Source organism: Pteropus alecto, unplaced genomic scaffold (genome assembly GCF_000325575.1).
Source record: "Pteropus alecto unplaced genomic scaffold, ASM32557v1 scaffold22, whole genome shotgun sequence".
NCBI classification, from domain to species: Eukaryota; Metazoa; Chordata; class Mammalia; order Chiroptera; family Pteropodidae; genus Pteropus; species Pteropus alecto.
Genome location: NW_006434839.1, coordinates 10556772 through 10573929, shown reverse-complemented (window position 1 = coordinate 10573929; position 17158 = coordinate 10556772).

The window sequence follows — 17158 nt, the reverse complement described above, 5'->3', positions numbered from 1 at the left end:
GGGAAATGCAGTGGAGGGTGAGGGTTGGGGAAGAGGGTTGTTTATGGCGGATGCTCAGGCTGAGTATCTTCCTTTTCTTCTAGAAAGAATTCCAGGCACATAGCTCCCTCCAGGGGGAAGCAAGATCCCTTAGCCCCATCTGTACACCCCCCAACTGGCAGCATAATAATAACAGAGACCAGCATAATAATAACAGCAAACAGCATTTCCTATGTGCTGAGTCCTGCTCTAAATGCTTCGTATGCACTTGCTCATTTACCCTATGAGGTGGGTTGCATTATACCCCACTTTGCAAATGAGGAGGCTGAAACACAGAGAGGTTGAGTAACTTGCCTGAGGTCACATAGAGAGTGAGCAGTGAGGTCAGATTTGGGCCTGGCCATATTTATAACCCCTTTCTTATGCTGCCTCTGCTCCTCAGAGCTCCTTGGCAAATCCTGGGGACCATCTGAACAACTCTTGAGCCCAGAACAGGGACGATCGAGATGGGGCAAGCCCCCCAGGGTTGCCATGAAGCAGTGTTTCCTGTATGGCACTTAGCAGAATCCCCCGGAGCGACTTGGGGCAGGGCAGGGGCAGAGGTGGAGAACAGGGACAGAAGAGATACCTGGAGGCAAACTGAATAGACTGAAACTAAGAGATGCACACAGAACTGAGAGCAAATGAGAGGCCGGAGATGATGCTGGGAGCTGCTCTTTTCAAGATTATTTTGAAGGGAAGGAAAGAGAATGGCCCTAGAGAGACAGATCGATAGGAAACAGCAAACAGGCCCTGGGCAGGGCCCAGGCTCCCCTCAAAGGCCTCGGCTCTCCTTGGCTCACTCGGCTGGCTCTGAGCTCTCATTGAAATGATTCCAACCTTGAGGTTTGCAGGCGGGCAGGGGCAGGGGTGGGGGAAGGCGTGGGGGGAGGAGGCTCATGGTATTGGAGATGTATCACTAGAGCACAGCAAACACACAGAATTCAGTCTGTGCTGAGTCCTGCTCTAAATGCTTCATATGCACTTGCTCATTTTCCCTACGAAGTAGGTTCCAATACACAGGTCGTGAGCAGTGAGGTCAGATTTGGACCTGGCCATATTTATAACCCCTTTCTTATGCTGCCTTGACCAGAACTGTCAGTGCTCCAGGTGAGTGCCAGTGACTGCAGAGGCCGGCCAGGCCCGGCCTGTGGTGGGACTTCAGTTGCCACTCATGAAGGGACACTGACAAGGATGTGAGTGCTCCTCTCACGCCTGCAGCACTGAGCTGGCGGAGAGGAGGCTGGGCAGGGGAGGGACCAGCCAGACACGGTGTCTTGCCTCTTTTCAGCCGCTGTGTCCTGGCCTCACCAGACTGGGACAATGGGGGCTGGGGGCTCCGAGGTTTGCTCACCCCAGTGTGTGGCAGTTGATGCTGGCTGTGGCTGGGGTCTTGGCAGGAACACACAGGTGGCCTTTCTATCTGGCCTCTGCACATGGGGCAGTTCGGGCTTTTTCACAGCATGGTGGCCTCAGGGCAGTCAAATTGCTTGTGTGGCCACTAGAACAAGAACTCCTTCCAGCCAGGGGCAGAAGCTTTTAACAACCTAGCCTTGGAAGTCACATACATCACTTCTACCCTCTGGCCCTGCCAATCACAATGGCGCACCTGAGGTCAAGAAAAGGGAACATCGATTTCCTCCTCAGGACGAAGAGCTTCTGGAATGGGAAGCTATCTGGGAAAGGGCAGCCGACCACACGAGCCGATGGCCACTAAATGAGGTGGCCCTCCCTTTCATGTCCAAATTGTCATGACCTGGGTCCCCCCAAAAGCCCTCCTTCCCCCAGGTATATCTGGGAGTGTCCCAAAGATACTTCATATCACATTGTCATGTCAGAATTAGTTCATGGGACAGAAAAATTCACAGAGCAGGTGAAGATGCTTGAATTACATGGCTTATTAAATCAATTAAAAACATACAGCAAGAAGCAAGGGGAAAAACACAGGTAAGTTAACTCACATAGGCTGGGTGTCCGCAGGTGGAAAGAGCATACCACTGAATCCCAGGTGTCAGTGTTCACATGTCCTGTTTCTCCTGGCATCATATCCTTGTCACTGCTAGTGACCAGAGGCCCAGGTCGGGGTGAGCAACAGTTGCTTGCTCAGTCGTTGGCCGGTGCCTGGAGCTAACACTCACTTGCTCTGTCAGAGAGATGCAGAGGCATTTCCGGCTCATCGATGAGCCTGCAGACCAGCTATCAGTTTTTTGAAAGACTCACATCCATTTGGTACAGGTTTCCCCTGCTAACCGAAAATAGAGCATTCCTACGAAAGCTTTCGTAAGCCAAAATGGTAGGAAGCAAAGAAGTAAACACTTGAGGACACGTCTTGCTAAGGGACGCACCAGATAAATCGACATAAAGCACAGATGCTCACAGACACAGCTCCCAGCCATGGCAGCTTGGTGCTGAGATGCAGAGTTTCATTCCCAGGGAAGAAACCTGCTCCTCGTGCGGGGTGCATGCCACCTCGATCACGGCTCATGCACGAGAAATGCTGAACGCCATTTTTGCTTTTCACCTTTTTTTTTCATAAAATCCTCTTTGAGTTTTCTTTCTGTTGGTGAAAACAGGTACTAATCTAGGTCTTTCATGAAAGCAAAGTGGTAGAACACGAACTTCCGAAAAGCAGGAAATACCTGCACTTTATTCAGATTATTAAAGGCATTTTCCACAGTAAGAATTAATAGAAGTTAGCATCTGGGATGTTTGAAGTAAAGACCTTACGAATTTCCTTGGGCAAGAATGAGTGTCGCCAGTGGGTAGTCGATCTAAAACCTTGTGAATATTGCGCACGTGGGTGCCCCGTGTGTATTTGGGGTATCATGGATATTTGATGCCTGTTTTTTAATCTTTCTTATCTATCAGCAATGCTCTTATGTGTTCCATCCTTTGGCTCCGGGTCCCCCAGAGGTGGTGGTCTCCTTTTCTCCCCTCAGTCTGGCTTTGAGGGTTCTGAGGGGACACACGGTACGCTTGTGGCAGGGCGTGGGGGGAGGTGTCTCGGGCTTGGGGCTGGGTGCCTTTGGAATCTCTGATCATTTTCCATTTTTTCTTTCTTCATGAGTTACATTAATTTAACAACCTCAGGAGCGAGAAAAAAAGATAACTGGGGAGCAAATGTGAAATAGCTTAAATTAAAATTAAATTGAAATAAATTTAATTAAATGAGCAACTTTCCGGCACTCGTCTCTCAGGCCAAATTATTGTGGAGAACTCTGGCTGCAAAGGAGATGGCCCAGGAGTGGATTCTGGTGCTTTCTGGTGGCTCCCTAGACTGCAGCGGTCCCCAACCTTTTTCGCACCAGGGACCGGTGCTCCTATGAGAATCTAATGCCCGATGATTTGAGGTGGAGCTGAGGCGGTGATGCTAGCGCTGGGGAGCAGCTGCAATTACAGGTGAAGCTTTACTTGCTCACCCGCCACTCACCTCCTGCTGTGTGGCCCAGTTCCTAACAGGCCACGGACCAGTACTGGTCCACAGCCCAGGGGCTGGGGACCCCTGCCCTAGATGACTGTGGTGCAGAGTGGCCCTCAGTTCCTACCTGGCCTCCCACTGCTGCTGCTTCTGGCAATTTCACCTGGTTGAGGGAGGTCCTGGGAGAAGGGGCACAGAAAGCTAGAGGCCATGCCCACCTCTGCCCCCTTCATCCTGTCTGCTTCTGCCATCAGGTCCCAAGTAAAGGTAAGACTTGAATCCAAGACAGACAACCCTCAGCTCCAAGTCCCTTGCCTCGAGGAGATGCTTCGCTGATTGGCAACAGTGGGGCTTAGAGCACCCGCTAGGTTCACAGTAGTCCTGAGCCCTTGGGTTTCCAAGGCCTAGATTGGAGCGGGCTGTGGTGGGGCCCAGCTGCCCGGCACACACAGGCGCCTCCACTGGCCCTTCTCTCCCAGGCTTCCTTGATGCTGGTTTCAGAGCAAACCAGATTCCAGGTGAGGCCTGGGAGTTGGTGGATCTGTGTTTCCTTCAGCTTCCCAGCAAATCTCCCAGGGTCCCAGGGTGGAAGAAAATCTGCCACAAGCAGCTTTTGAAACTGGGAAACTGAAAAAATCCACATTTTGAATGAAAATACATGTGCATTTTGCATTCTCTCAAGATAGATTCATGTTTATTTTAATGTGCAGTGTTTTACAATATTTACCAGTGACTGAAACTGATATGCCTGGAGGCTCTGCCCTTTATCCCGGATCTTCCAGGAGCCCCTGGAGTAAGGTCTGGCAGCCCCAGTGTGAGAATTAGTCTCGAAGTCCAGCTGCCCCCCCACCCCCACCCCCGCCCCAGGCTGGAATCCGAAGCCAAAGCCAGGGGCATTTACAATGTGGATGAACCTGAAGACATTGTGCTAAGTGAAATAAGCCAGACACAAAAGGACAAATGCTGAATGAATGGTCCACTCATATGAGGTACTTAGATTAGCCAATTTCAAAGAGACAGAAAACAGAATGGTGGTGGCCGGGGCAGAGCGGGGAGGGAGCGGAGAGCTATTGTTTCGTGGGTTCACAGTCTCAGATTTGCAAGATGAAAAATTTCTGGAGATAGACGGCCCAATGACGTGGACAGCCTTACCACCCCGTACTGACACTTAAAAAGGCTTAAGATGTGAACTGTTATGTCATGTATATTTTGCCACAATTAAAAAAAGAAAAATGAAGGCAACAAGGGCCAGGAGGTTAACAAGCCAGGTCGGACAGGGGCTGACTCTCCTTTCCCCGAAGAAGACCCTACCCCTGGCCTGCTCCCCAGAGAGGTGGCGGTAGTTACAGCCCCGCCACCTGGGTTGTCCCCAGCGTTGGAGCTGGAAGGAGCCCTGGAAAGCGATCGTTCCAATCTCTGAATGTTACACATGAGGAAATTGCAGGCCAGGGAGCGGGAAGCCACCTCTGCAAGTCACACAGCTAGTGGTCACCCTAAAGGGGTGATTTCTGAGGGACAGCCCCAGCTCTTTCCTGGTGACTCAGGAGATAGAAAGGTCCAGGGTGAGACAAAGCCCTTCTTCCCACACTTAGCATCAACCTCTCACTGCCCCGCTTTTTCTAAGAGGGTGCAGATAACCCTTGCCCTCTCCCCAGGCTGTAAGGAGGCCGATTAATTAATTAATCCTCATTAAGGGCTCAGGCACAGGCTAATGGGCAATAGACATTCTCATTATTATTTGTAATCATACTTTGCCATTTTATAGCTCCCATCACCCAGGAAGTTAATTAAGGCTGCCAGGGATGGGCTCAAAGAAGGAAGAAGAGACTAGGGTTCAGCTTGGGGCCCACTGCAGGGGGAGATGTGAGAGGGTGGGTGGGTGAGGGGCAGCCTCTGCTAGCTCCACGGTCACGTGACAGAGCCTGCTCCGAGGGAGGCAGAGAATGGGCAGAATGATGATCACCAGAGGGTCCCCAGCTCCAACCTCTGATTCTCACGCAGGGATGGGCTTCCTGCTCTCCGTTTACCTCTCCAAGCAGTGGGGAGAATTAGAAGCTGGAGCCAGAGTAGAGCTGCTCTTGTCCATGCCTTTCATTCTGTGAGGGGTGCCTCTCTGTGGAGCACCCCTTCCTTTTGTCCCCTTTTCTCCTGATTTCATCAGTCAACAGACACCTTGGGTGTGTCAGGCCTGTACCCAGAGCTAGAGATAAATGAGTGGTTCACCCCTCCCGGAGCTCACAGTCAGGGAGCAGCCCACTCACCCGCCTCCCTCCCCTGCCACACCCCTGCCTTCCTGTTTGTTCTCTTCCTTTATCCAGGCCCTTCCTCCTTTTTGGGTACCAGAGCTGGGCATGGGGGAGGGCAGTGTGGACAACATGAGACAGGGGTATTTGGGTGACTTGTGTGCCCGGCTGGGATGAACAGCTGTAAAGGCTCTTGGGATACAGGGACTCTGGGGGTGCGGGCCTCACTGCCAGTCAGCACAACCACCACTCGGCCCTCCAGGCAGTCATGAGCCCCTGAGGCTTGCGGCCGTGGTACCCAACCCTCCAAGCTGGCACCAGAGCAGATCCAGCACACGTCCAGAGGCAGAGACAGCACAGCCCCCCCTCAAGCCCAGCCTGGCTCCCTCTCCATGGAAGCAGCAGCAAGGAAGAGCTGTCACAGAGTTAAGATGTTTGGTACAGAACAGACAACTGCATAATGGGAACCAGGGAACCGAGGGTATTAACCCCGACCCTCCAGGCAGGGCTTCTAGCTCTCAATACTTACAAATGAGGCGCCAGACACAGTGGGTGGCACGGGAGGAACTTGGCAGAGAGGCTCCAGGGAGGTGAGCTGTAGAGATCAGGACAGTTTAGGAAAGCCAGCTCCTGCAGAATGCCTAGAAGCTATGCAGCCTCTTAGGACACACCTTGTCACATCAAGGTGTCTAAGGATCCTGCTCTGGGCTCTGTCTGCTTTGGGATCCGATGGGCCCAGCCCTTCTGTAAAGGGAGAGCTGGAAAGAGCCATTCGTGCTGACAACAAAAGGACTCATTGACAACTAGTGGCACTAGAGCCGTATATGGTTTGCTATCAATGAAACACAATTATGCACAGAAAACTATGGGCAATATACAAACCAGTCTAATACATTACCATTACTTTTTTAAAAAATTATTTAGAATTTGGATTCATTTCAATTACAAATCAATACACGAGTCTATTTACCTTAGAAATTATCAAAAATACAGTCTCCACTGACCCAACTATCCTGCCCCTCCCCCATCTCCAGAGGTAGCCACTATTATGATTTTGGTGTGGATCCTTCAGGTTTTAAAAAATATTTTTAAATCCAGTAGATAGACCCACAGAAAATATATAGTATCGTTCGGGGTGCGTGATTTTTAAAAAATATACATGGTATCAAATATATTCTGTAACTGCCTTTTTCAATCAATATTTTTTATACCTACAGACATTGATGCATTTAAACCTGGTTCACTCCGTTTGCTGCAGTGTGGTCATGTCTCCTAAGAATCTAGTACCGCATTTTATTGATCTAGTCCACTATTTTGCTATTTCAAAAATACCTCATTGAGGAAGTGGGGAGGTAGGTGGAGTAAAAGGGGTCAAATATGTGGTGACAGAAAGAAATCTAACTATGGGAGATGAATACACAGTGTAAATATATAGATGCCTTACTGTTGAAAAGTACAACTAAAACTTACTGGATTTAGTTGACCAATGTCACCATAAAAAATAATAATAAATTCATTTCTGAAAATACCTCAATGATCGTTTCTGTGCATACCTGTGTGCACATGTGTCTCCGCCCATGTGAGTGTCTCTCTAGCACTGACACATGGAAGCATCATTACTGGGTTATATAATATGCACATTTTCCATTTCGAATGGATACCATCAAATCACTCTCCAAAGTGACTACCCCAGTTACTACCCCTCCGTTAGCAGTTACAGGAGCATGCCCATTTCCATACACTCTCACGAGCACTTGATATTTTAAAAAATTTATTTTGTCAAGCTGATGATTAAACATAGTGAAGTTTCGATTTGCATTTCCTTGATTATTTCTGCGATTGAGCATCGTTTTGTTTATTGGCCATTTATATTTTCTCTTGTGAACTGAATACTTATATCCATTGTTCGTTTTTTTCTTTTGAGTAGTTTTTCTTTTTTTTCTGTTGATTTGTAAATGTTCTATAAATGCCAGATTTGAATTCCTTTTCTATATATCTAAAATCTTTGCCATCAGTGTGCTGATTGCCTTTTAAACACGTGTGCGGTATCTTGCACCCTATACAAATTAAAATTTTTGCTTTATAAAATTTTCTTTACGTAAAAATCTCCTTTATGATTTGGTTTGTAGCCTTTGTGTTTTGTTTAAATGAGCTTTACTACTGTGAAGTTTTAAAAACATGGTCTTTTACAATTCATTCTAATAATTTTCAAGTTTTTCTTTTTAAATTAAGGTCTTTAACTCATCTGGAGTATGTTTTTATGGCAATCATGTGCCCAGATAAAACTACATCTCCCAGTTTCCTTTGCAGCTGAGGGACCCCATGTGACCTAATGCTGGTCAAGGGAAAGCAGGTGGAAGTCTATGGGGGAATTTCTGGGAAAGTTTTACTTTCCTGCTATAAACACAGCCCTTTCCTTTTTCTCATTTCCTTTTTATACTCTCTGGTACGTGGGTGTTATTATTTCACGAGAATTTTAGATCTAGTTTGTCAAATCTCATGAAAAATGTCATTGAAAGATTAACTGGGATTTGTATGAACTTTGAGTAACAGAGGGAAACAGACACTTAAAATAATACAAGTTTTAGTTTTGCCTAATAAGTAAATTCATAGGCATGCAGACCAAAGCTGGTGCAGAGACCCCAGGATGTCAATGAGAAACTGAGCTTCTTTCTTCCCTACTTTTGTTAGTGTGTAGCTTTTATACTCTTGGACTCAGGATGTGCTGTACCCCAGGTCCCCCATCTTAATAGCAATGTAAACTCTGAAGTAACTAGGAGAAATCGAATAAGAAATGTCGATGACTCACATGGAGCCTTCCACCCATGAAACTGGTGTAGCTTTTATTTAGTTGGCTCTTTTCTTGCATATTCTTCTGGAACAACCCTACTTGGTCACTGATTGATTCGCGTTTTTGAGAACCAGAGGGGCCTCTGGTTTTCTTCTTTGTGCTTTCCATGTCTATGTTTAGGATCATGGTGATCGTGGTGATTCTCAGAAAGTGAGATAGAGACTTTTCCATCTTTGTGCTCAAGAAAGTTTATACAAGATGGGGGTATTCTTTAGTAATTAGAAAGTTTTGTAAGACTCACTTCAAATATTGCCTGGGTCTGGTACTTTTTAATTTTGGTCGCTGACCACCATTTCAGTTTTTTCTTCACCTCCATCTTCTAGTTTATTAATTTGCTCTTGAGTCCTTTCTATTATTCCCATTTATCTCTAAGAGGTATATTTTTAATTTCTGTAATCTCTTATTGAATATTTTTCAAAATAAACTGTTTTTGTTTCATGGATGCCACATTCTTTTACCCCTCTGAAGATATTTTCTATGTTTATTTTAAAATTCTCTCCTGCCCACTCTATTAACTGTTTACTCAAGTAAAATTCTTTCATTGCTCTTGTAGTCAATGAGTGTGGCTATCCTCAAATTTTGGGGGGAACCTTCTAGATCTGTGTGAAATTTCTGCCCCAAGGAAGGAGTATAACTGTTTCTAATGAGTGATGGGGGTGGGGGTGGGGTGTCTTACACAGCCAGATGGTTCCTAGGTCACTAGTCTTCCCTTGCTAAGCTTGCTCCCTGTTCCTCACAGCTAGCAGGGCTGGGGGGTGGCCCTAAACTCTCACATTCATTGTTTCACCTGAGACAAATAACCAAATTATTGCTGCCTGACCCAAAATGCAGTGTGTGTGTGTGTGTGTGCGCGCGCACATGCGCGCGCGTGCGTGCACGTGTGTGTGTGTGTGTGTGCGCACGCGTGCGCGCATGCGTGCGTGCACGCACATCTGTGCATTTGTGTTCTGGCGGCTTCAGTCAATCCCCTAGTCAGCTGTTCCTGGGTCCTGTCTTCCCCAGATTTACTGCCTCTGAAAAGACATTTTGAAGACAATCAGGGAACTCTGAATAAGGATAAAATGTTAGATATTACCAAGTAATTCTTGCTAATATTCTAAGTATGAAAAAGATATTGTGGGTATGTAAGAATATGCACTTCCTCCCACCCCTACCCAGACCACATTGGAGCACATGGGAGCAAAATAACATGAGGTCTGAGATTGGCTTTAAAATATTCAGAAAAAAGGGATAGGAAATCAAGAAGAGAGAAACATTTGATAATTATTGAACCTGGGTGATGAGTTTTATAACAGATAGCTCTGCTGCTATAATAAAATATCATAGGTTTAAACAACAGAAATTACTTTTCTCACAGTTCTGAAGGCTAGAAGTCCGAGATCAAGGCGTCGGCAGGTTTGGTTTCTTCTGAGGCATCTGTCTTTGGCTCGCAGATGGCTGCCTCCATGCTGTGTCCTCACAAGCTCGTCCCTCAGACTTGGTCATCCTAATCTCCTCTTCTTATAAGTACACCAGTCATACCGAATTATGACCTCATTTTACATCAATGACCTCTTAAAGGCCCTATCTCCAAATATGGTCACATTCGGAGGTACTAGGGGTTAGCACTTCAAAATATTAATTTTGGGAGGACACAAGTCAATCTATAGCGGATGTGTGGGAGTTTATTATACCATTCTCTCACTTTGGTGAATATTCAATTTTTCATAATAAATAAATGCAGAACGAATGAGTGAAGAAAGCCACCTAACATGGGTCTTCTGAGGCTGTTTGTTCAGACGACATTGGAGAAATGGGGTCATGCCTGGAGACGAGCTATGAGGTCAAGGAACTATTTTTTTCTTTTAAAATAACTGTTATTTAGGCATATTTGTAAATAAGGCTAATAAGAAGGATCCAGTAGAGAGAAAACCTGATGTCCAGTGGAGGAGAGGGGATCGTTACAGAAGGAAGACTTCGAGTTGCAAGTGGGAATGGAACGTTCCGCTCAATGCCAGCGCTGCCCTGTCTCTGCTCACGGGAGGGAGCGTCTCGGCAGATGCCGCGGTGGGAGTGTGGAAATCTTCTTCCAGTGGATGATGTTTCCTCAGTGAAACAAGAAGCCAGGGCATCCTCCAGCTAAAGGTGAGGAAGTGAGGGAGATCTGAGGAAAGGAGACGAGATAAGAACAGTTTATTGAGGAGAGGGGAGAGTGAATTGAACAGGACGATGTAGAAGGAATGCCAGGAATTAATGAGTACCTCTTCGAAGGTCAAATAAATGGTGGGCAAATATTTTTGCCCAGTCTGTAGTTTGTCTTTTCATCCACTTAAAGGGACAATTTTTAATTTTGATGAAATCCAATTTGTCAGTTTTTCCTCTTATGGACCTTCCGTTTTGGTGTTACGCCTAAGAACTTTTTGCCTAGCCCTAGACCCTGAAGATTTTCTCCAACTTTTTTCCTAAAAGTTTTATGGTTTGTACATTACTATTAAGTCTGTGATCCATCTTGAGTTAATTTTTGTAAGACTTACCTTAAGGTTTATTTTTGGCCTGTGCACGTCCAGTTGCTCCAGCACCATTTATTGAAAAGGCAGTCTTCTCCACTGAATTTCTTTTGCATGTTTGTCAAAAATCAGTCAGGCGTCTTTGCGTCAGGTTGATTTTGGGGTCCCCCATTCTGTTCCATTGATTTGTATGTTTAAACCTTTGGCAATACCACACCATATTGAATACTCTAGCTATATACTAAGCCTTGATATAAGGTCGGGAAATCATTCCCATTTTATTATTCTTTATCAAGATTGTTTTAGGCTATCCATATATGTGCATTTCCACATAAACTTTAGAATAAGCTTATCTGTTTCTGCAAAACATCTTGCCGGGACTTTAATAGAAACTGCATTAAACCTATAGATCCATTTGGGAAGAACCGACATCTTCACTCTGTTGAGTCTTCCAGTCTATGATGACAATGTCTTCCCGAGCGTGGGGCCTTCTTGGATTCCTTTCATCAGTATTTCATCATGTTAGCAGGACCAAGGTAGGGCAGAGACAAGGGTGTGTCTGATGCCTTGAACTAGAAGCCTGGTGTCAATTTCTCAAGTCTGACACTAAAAATTGAAGACCTTGAACAAATTCGACTAAGAGAGCTGTCTTAGTCTCATTCAGACAGGATCGTTCTGAGTCACTCGTTTTCTGCCGCTACTTTTCTGTGTGCTTCTATCTTCCATTCTGGGATGATCTCACCTTGTATCCAGACTCTTGCATTATGAGTTGCTTAAAGCTCACTACAGAGTCTTTGCCATTTGGATTGCTATGGAGACGTCTCTTCTTTCCAGTGCCATTTCCACTATTGCTTATTAATTCTTTGCTACTTTCTACTTGACCCCATTGCTTTCTAATAATGTTAATGTGAGTATACAATTCAGTGGCAGTTCATACATTCAGCATATTGTGCAACCATCACCATTATCGAGTTCCAGAACATTTTCATCACCCAAAAGGAAACCCCCAAACCATTAAGCATTCACTCCCCATTTCCTTTCCTTTCAGCTCCTGGCAGCCACTAATATGCTTCATGTCTCTACAGAGTTGCCTTTTCTGGATATTTCATATGACTAAAATCAGACAACATGTGACCTTTTGTGTCTGACTTCCTTTACTTCGCATGTTTTTGAGGCTCATCCACGATGCAGCAGGTATTAGTACTTCATTCTTTTTAATGAATGAATAATATTCCATTGTGTGGATATACCACATTTTGTTTACCAATTGATGGTTTTGGATTGTTTCTGCTTTGAGATGTTATATAAAAAGCTTCTATGAATGTTCATGTCAAAGTTTTTGTGTGGATATATGTTTTCAATTTTCTTGGGTATATGCATGAGAGTAGAATTACTAGGTCATATGGTAGTTCTATGTTCAACTAGTTGGGGAACTGCCAAATTGTTTTCCAGTGACTGTGCCATTTCACATTCTTACCAGTAATACATAAGGGTTCCAATTTCTTCTTATCGTCAATAACACTTATTTTCTTCCTTTTTTTTAAATTTTGATTATGGGCATTTTAGTGGGTATAAAGTAGTATCTCACTGTGGTTTGGGTTTGCGTTCCTCTAATGCCTAATGACGTTGAGCATCTTTTCATGTGCTTCTTGGCTGGTATATCTTTTTTTTTTCCCCAGAAACGTCTGTGCGAGTCCTTTGCCCATTTTTAAATTGGATTCTTTGTCTTTTTGTTGTTGAGTTGCAAGAGTTCTCATGTCTTCTGTATATTAGACTTTTTTCAGATATACGATTTGTAAACATTTTCTCTCATTCTGTGGGTTAACTTTCTTTATAGTGTCCTTCAATGCATAAAATTGCATTGAAGGATCTTTTCTTTCTACTGCTCGAATTTCATTTTGATGAAGTCCAATTTATGTCTTTGTTGTTGATACTGATATTTTTGGTGTCATAGCTAATAACCTATGGCTGAATCCAAGGTCATGAATATTTACCTTTATGTTTTCTTCTAATAGTTTTAAAGTTTTAACTCCTACGTTTAGGTCTTTGACCTATTTTTAGTCAATTTTTATATATAATATGAGGATAAATTTCATTCTTTTACATGTGGATTTTCAGTTCTCCCAGTTCCATTTGCTGAAGAAACTATTATTTCTTTATTAAATGGCTATGGCATCTTTGTCAAAAATTAATTGATTATAGATGTATAGGTTTATTTCTGGATTTTCAATTCTATTTCATCGGTCTAGCTTTATGCCAGTACCACACTGTTCTGATTATTGTAACTTTGTAGTAAGTTTTGAAATCAAAAGTCTGAGTCGTTCAACTTTTTTGTTTCTTTTCAAGATTGTTTTGGCTCTTTGAGATCCCTTACAATTCTGTATTAATTTTAGGATCAGCTTTTCTATTTCTGCAAAAAAAAAAAAAAAATCCATTGGGATTTTGGTAGAGACTTTATTAAATCCGTAGAACACTTGAGGAGTACTGACATCTTAACACTATTTAGTTTCTGTTAATGAATACAGACGCGTTACTATTTATTTAGGCCTTTACTTTCTTCCAATGCAGGCTTTTTCTGTTCTCATCTTTTTCATGCACTGTCATGTGGGCGGCATCTGCTTTCCCTCTCCATATGCTGTCAAAGATCTTTTCTTTCTACTGCTCAAATTTCACTTTACTTTTTCACTCTTTCTGAAATTCTATGAATGAGAGAGTGAGACCCTGAAAGCCATAGGGGTCATATTTGGAAAAGCCCCTGTCTTCAGAAGCTCCTCACAGAACTTGTGAGATGTTAGCTCTGGAATGGGGGTGTCTGGGTGGACCATGGACCATGCGCCCTGAGGGACAGCAGCCCCATAGAAGGGGAAACCGAGATAGACCTACGGGTAGAAGGTGGACGGGCATGAAGGAAGAAAAGAGGCCCGCAGGCAGTTATGGAGTTTGCCACTCCCTCTCTGGGTGGGCTGAGGGAATGAAGCCTCTCGTGGGCAGGGACCTTGGGAATCGACGGGGGCCAGAGGATTCTGGCTCCGGAGGGAGTCTCAGCCGTCTCGCCCAGCGTGAGCAGCGGCCGGGCTCCAGCAGGGGGCGCACGAGTTCAGCTTCTGCAGCGCGGCGGGCCGGGGAATTGGCTGGGCGCGGGGTTGGGGGAATCATCACACAGACGACCAGTTCCCCTTCTTGCAGTGTGTCCCCAGCAAACCACGCGCATCAGGAGGATAGACTTTGCCTCGAAGCACAGAGGGCCAGTAACAAGTTTTTGACTGAATGAATGCGTTATCAACCCAGTTACACTGAGGAATTCAAGATTTAATTTGTTACATCCCACCCTATTCCATCTCCAAATACTTGCGTATTGAAAAGCTTGCTGGAAGAGGCATTGCACGCCCAGAGGGTTTTCTGCCTGCCTATATGGGGGAGAAATGACTGAAGGGTGGGGTGGGGTGGCATGGGGGAGCAGCCGTTTCATGGACCTGTTACCTGTTATCTGCTCGTAGACACAGCTAGGACAGATCCAGGCTCCAGGGCCAGTTTTCCTAGGGGGTGTATCAGCTTAAGGACAGCTCCTCAGGGCTAGAGGCAAGGTGAGATGGAGCCTGGGCAGGGTGTATTGCTTCAAGCTCTCCCAGGACTCTGCTCCCCCAGGACTCATCCCCACCTGCCTTTGCTCAGACACAGGCTTATACTGGCTGCACATTTCTCTGTCCTCTTGGGTATCGCTTTCCTCAGAGGCACTTAACCAGGTCCCCCTGACACTGTCCTCTGTCACAATGACAACACGGGGCTTGCAGTTTTACAGACCCAAGTTCAAATCCCTGTTAATCGGCTGTGCGATTTGGGGCAAATAACTGAATCCAACCCTCTTTTTCTTCCCAGTTACACTGAGTAACCAACCGAACGACTTAAGGCACCTACAACAAGAATAGCCGTGAGGATTAAATGGGACGCTCTGTTAAGTCTTTAGAACCAGACTCGTCACATCTTGACTAACCTCCGCTGGGACTGCTATAGGACTTTTTCTTTATAGCAGAGCAGGCTGCTGTTTCATCCCCAGTGGATATAAGTCTTTCAAGGGCAGTGTCCATTTCATTCATTTGGAGCACTGTCCTGCACCAGTGTCTGGCTCAGGACATGCCCACTGGGTGTGGTGTGCCCTACCTGGGCTCAAGCTGACAGGGAGCCAAACCACTCACACGCCTGCCTACTCCCCTCCCCCACAGGCTCTATGGGTCTGATCCCTGCTGAGGTCCTGGGAGTGATGTCTTCCTTTTCCCCTCTCTCCTCTACCCCAAGCACAGCCTGCAGCCCAGCATCTCCTCTATCTCCCTCCACAGACTCTCATGTCCCAGCCTGGTCAGCACTCCTTGTCTCTGCAGACAGATGGTCTCAGCAGGGGACCCACACCCAGGAGGGCTGCTCCCTTGTAACCCCCCTCACCTAGGCTGACCCTTGGTTCCATTTTAAAGTGATTCCTGTAGAGGACCTGGTCTTCTGCTCCCTGCACCCTGTAAAGTACGCATGGTCTCTGCTGAAGTCTGAACATCGGTATTGCCAGAGGTTCGGTCAAAGAGCAGGGGAGGGCTGCAAGATCGGGTGGGGGTGGAGAGCTGAACTAGATTCATAATAGTGTTTCTCCCGGTGGTGGGAGAGGATTAGGATGGGGTGGTAATAAAAGGCAGAGGAGACGGTAGCCTTATTCATTATGCCTACATTTTTTGGTAAGGGACACTGTATTCATATATTATTTATATGCTTTAAAAAAAAGTGTAAGCATAAAATGCAAGGTGGAAAAGCACAAATGCCAAACTGTTATGCAGAGGTTATTTCTTGAGGGTGAGAGCCCCTTGGAATGGACTCCCCTTTCCAGCATCCTTGCAGCCTGGCTTCGCCTACCTCCCAGGAGCATAATGGTCTCTCTCACGTGAACTCCCACTTCTGCACGGTCTCCACTCGCACGAACCCTCACTTCTGCAGTCCGTGTCCTCATATCCTGCTTTGTTTTTCCATAGCGCTATTGCCAACTGACATATTGCAGATTTATTTGTTTATTGTCTATCTTTCCTCATTAACATTTAAGCCCCACAAAGGCAGGGTCAATGACTTATTAAAAGATTTAATTCTGGGTGGGGTTGCTGGGGGTACCAGGTAGAGATACAACAACAGAAAATGCCAAGGGGAGAAACTTCCCACTGAAAATGATAAAACATGAGGAATTCTAACGCTAAGAAAGAACAAAATCTACAATCGAAAAACAAAGCCACTGCAGATAGCATTAATTTTATAGTATAGTTTGACAAATATATATTTTTAATGTGTTTAGAGGACTCAAGGAGATGGCTGAAAGAATACTGCCTCTTAAGTAAAAAAAAAAAAAAATTAATATCAAGACATTCAAATAGGCAAAACTGAGCCAAGAAGTAGACATCTTGGAAATAAGAAAAAAAAAGAGCCATTAAAAAATGTGATAGGATAGATTCCACAATTAAAACAAAAAGTATTTTAGTGGATTTGAAGATAGAACAAAGAATTAGCCTAGAATGTAGCACAGAGATGAAGAGATTAACATAAGAGCCAATTAAGACATATGAATGATTGAAAGAGGCTCAAACATATGAAAATAGGAGTCTCAGAATACGAGAAGGAAGAAGTAATGTTTAAAGAGATAAAGGTGAGAATTTCCTGGATCGAAGAGGACAGGAATTCTTTGATTATAATGGCACTCAAGGTGTCAAGGAAGGTAATTAACAATAAGTCTACATCTAGACACACTGTACTGAAACTGCAGAACATGAATGACAAGACAATCAGAAAAGCTATTGTCTTCGTGTGTCTGGGTTGCTATAACACAACCACAGATTGGGTGCCCCATAAACAACAGAAATTTATTTCTGGCAGTTCTGGAAGTTGGAAGTCTGAGGTCACGGTGCTTGGGTGCGGGTCCTCTTCCGTGTCACAGACTTCTCGTCATGTCCTCACATGGTGAAAGGGGGTGAGGGATCTCTCCGAGGTCTCTTTTATTAGGACACCAATCCACTTATGAGGGTTCTACTTCATGACCTAAGCACCTCGCGGAGGCCCAACTGCCAAATGCCATCACCTCTGGGGTTAGAATTTCAACATAAGAATTTTAGGCTTTCAGCCG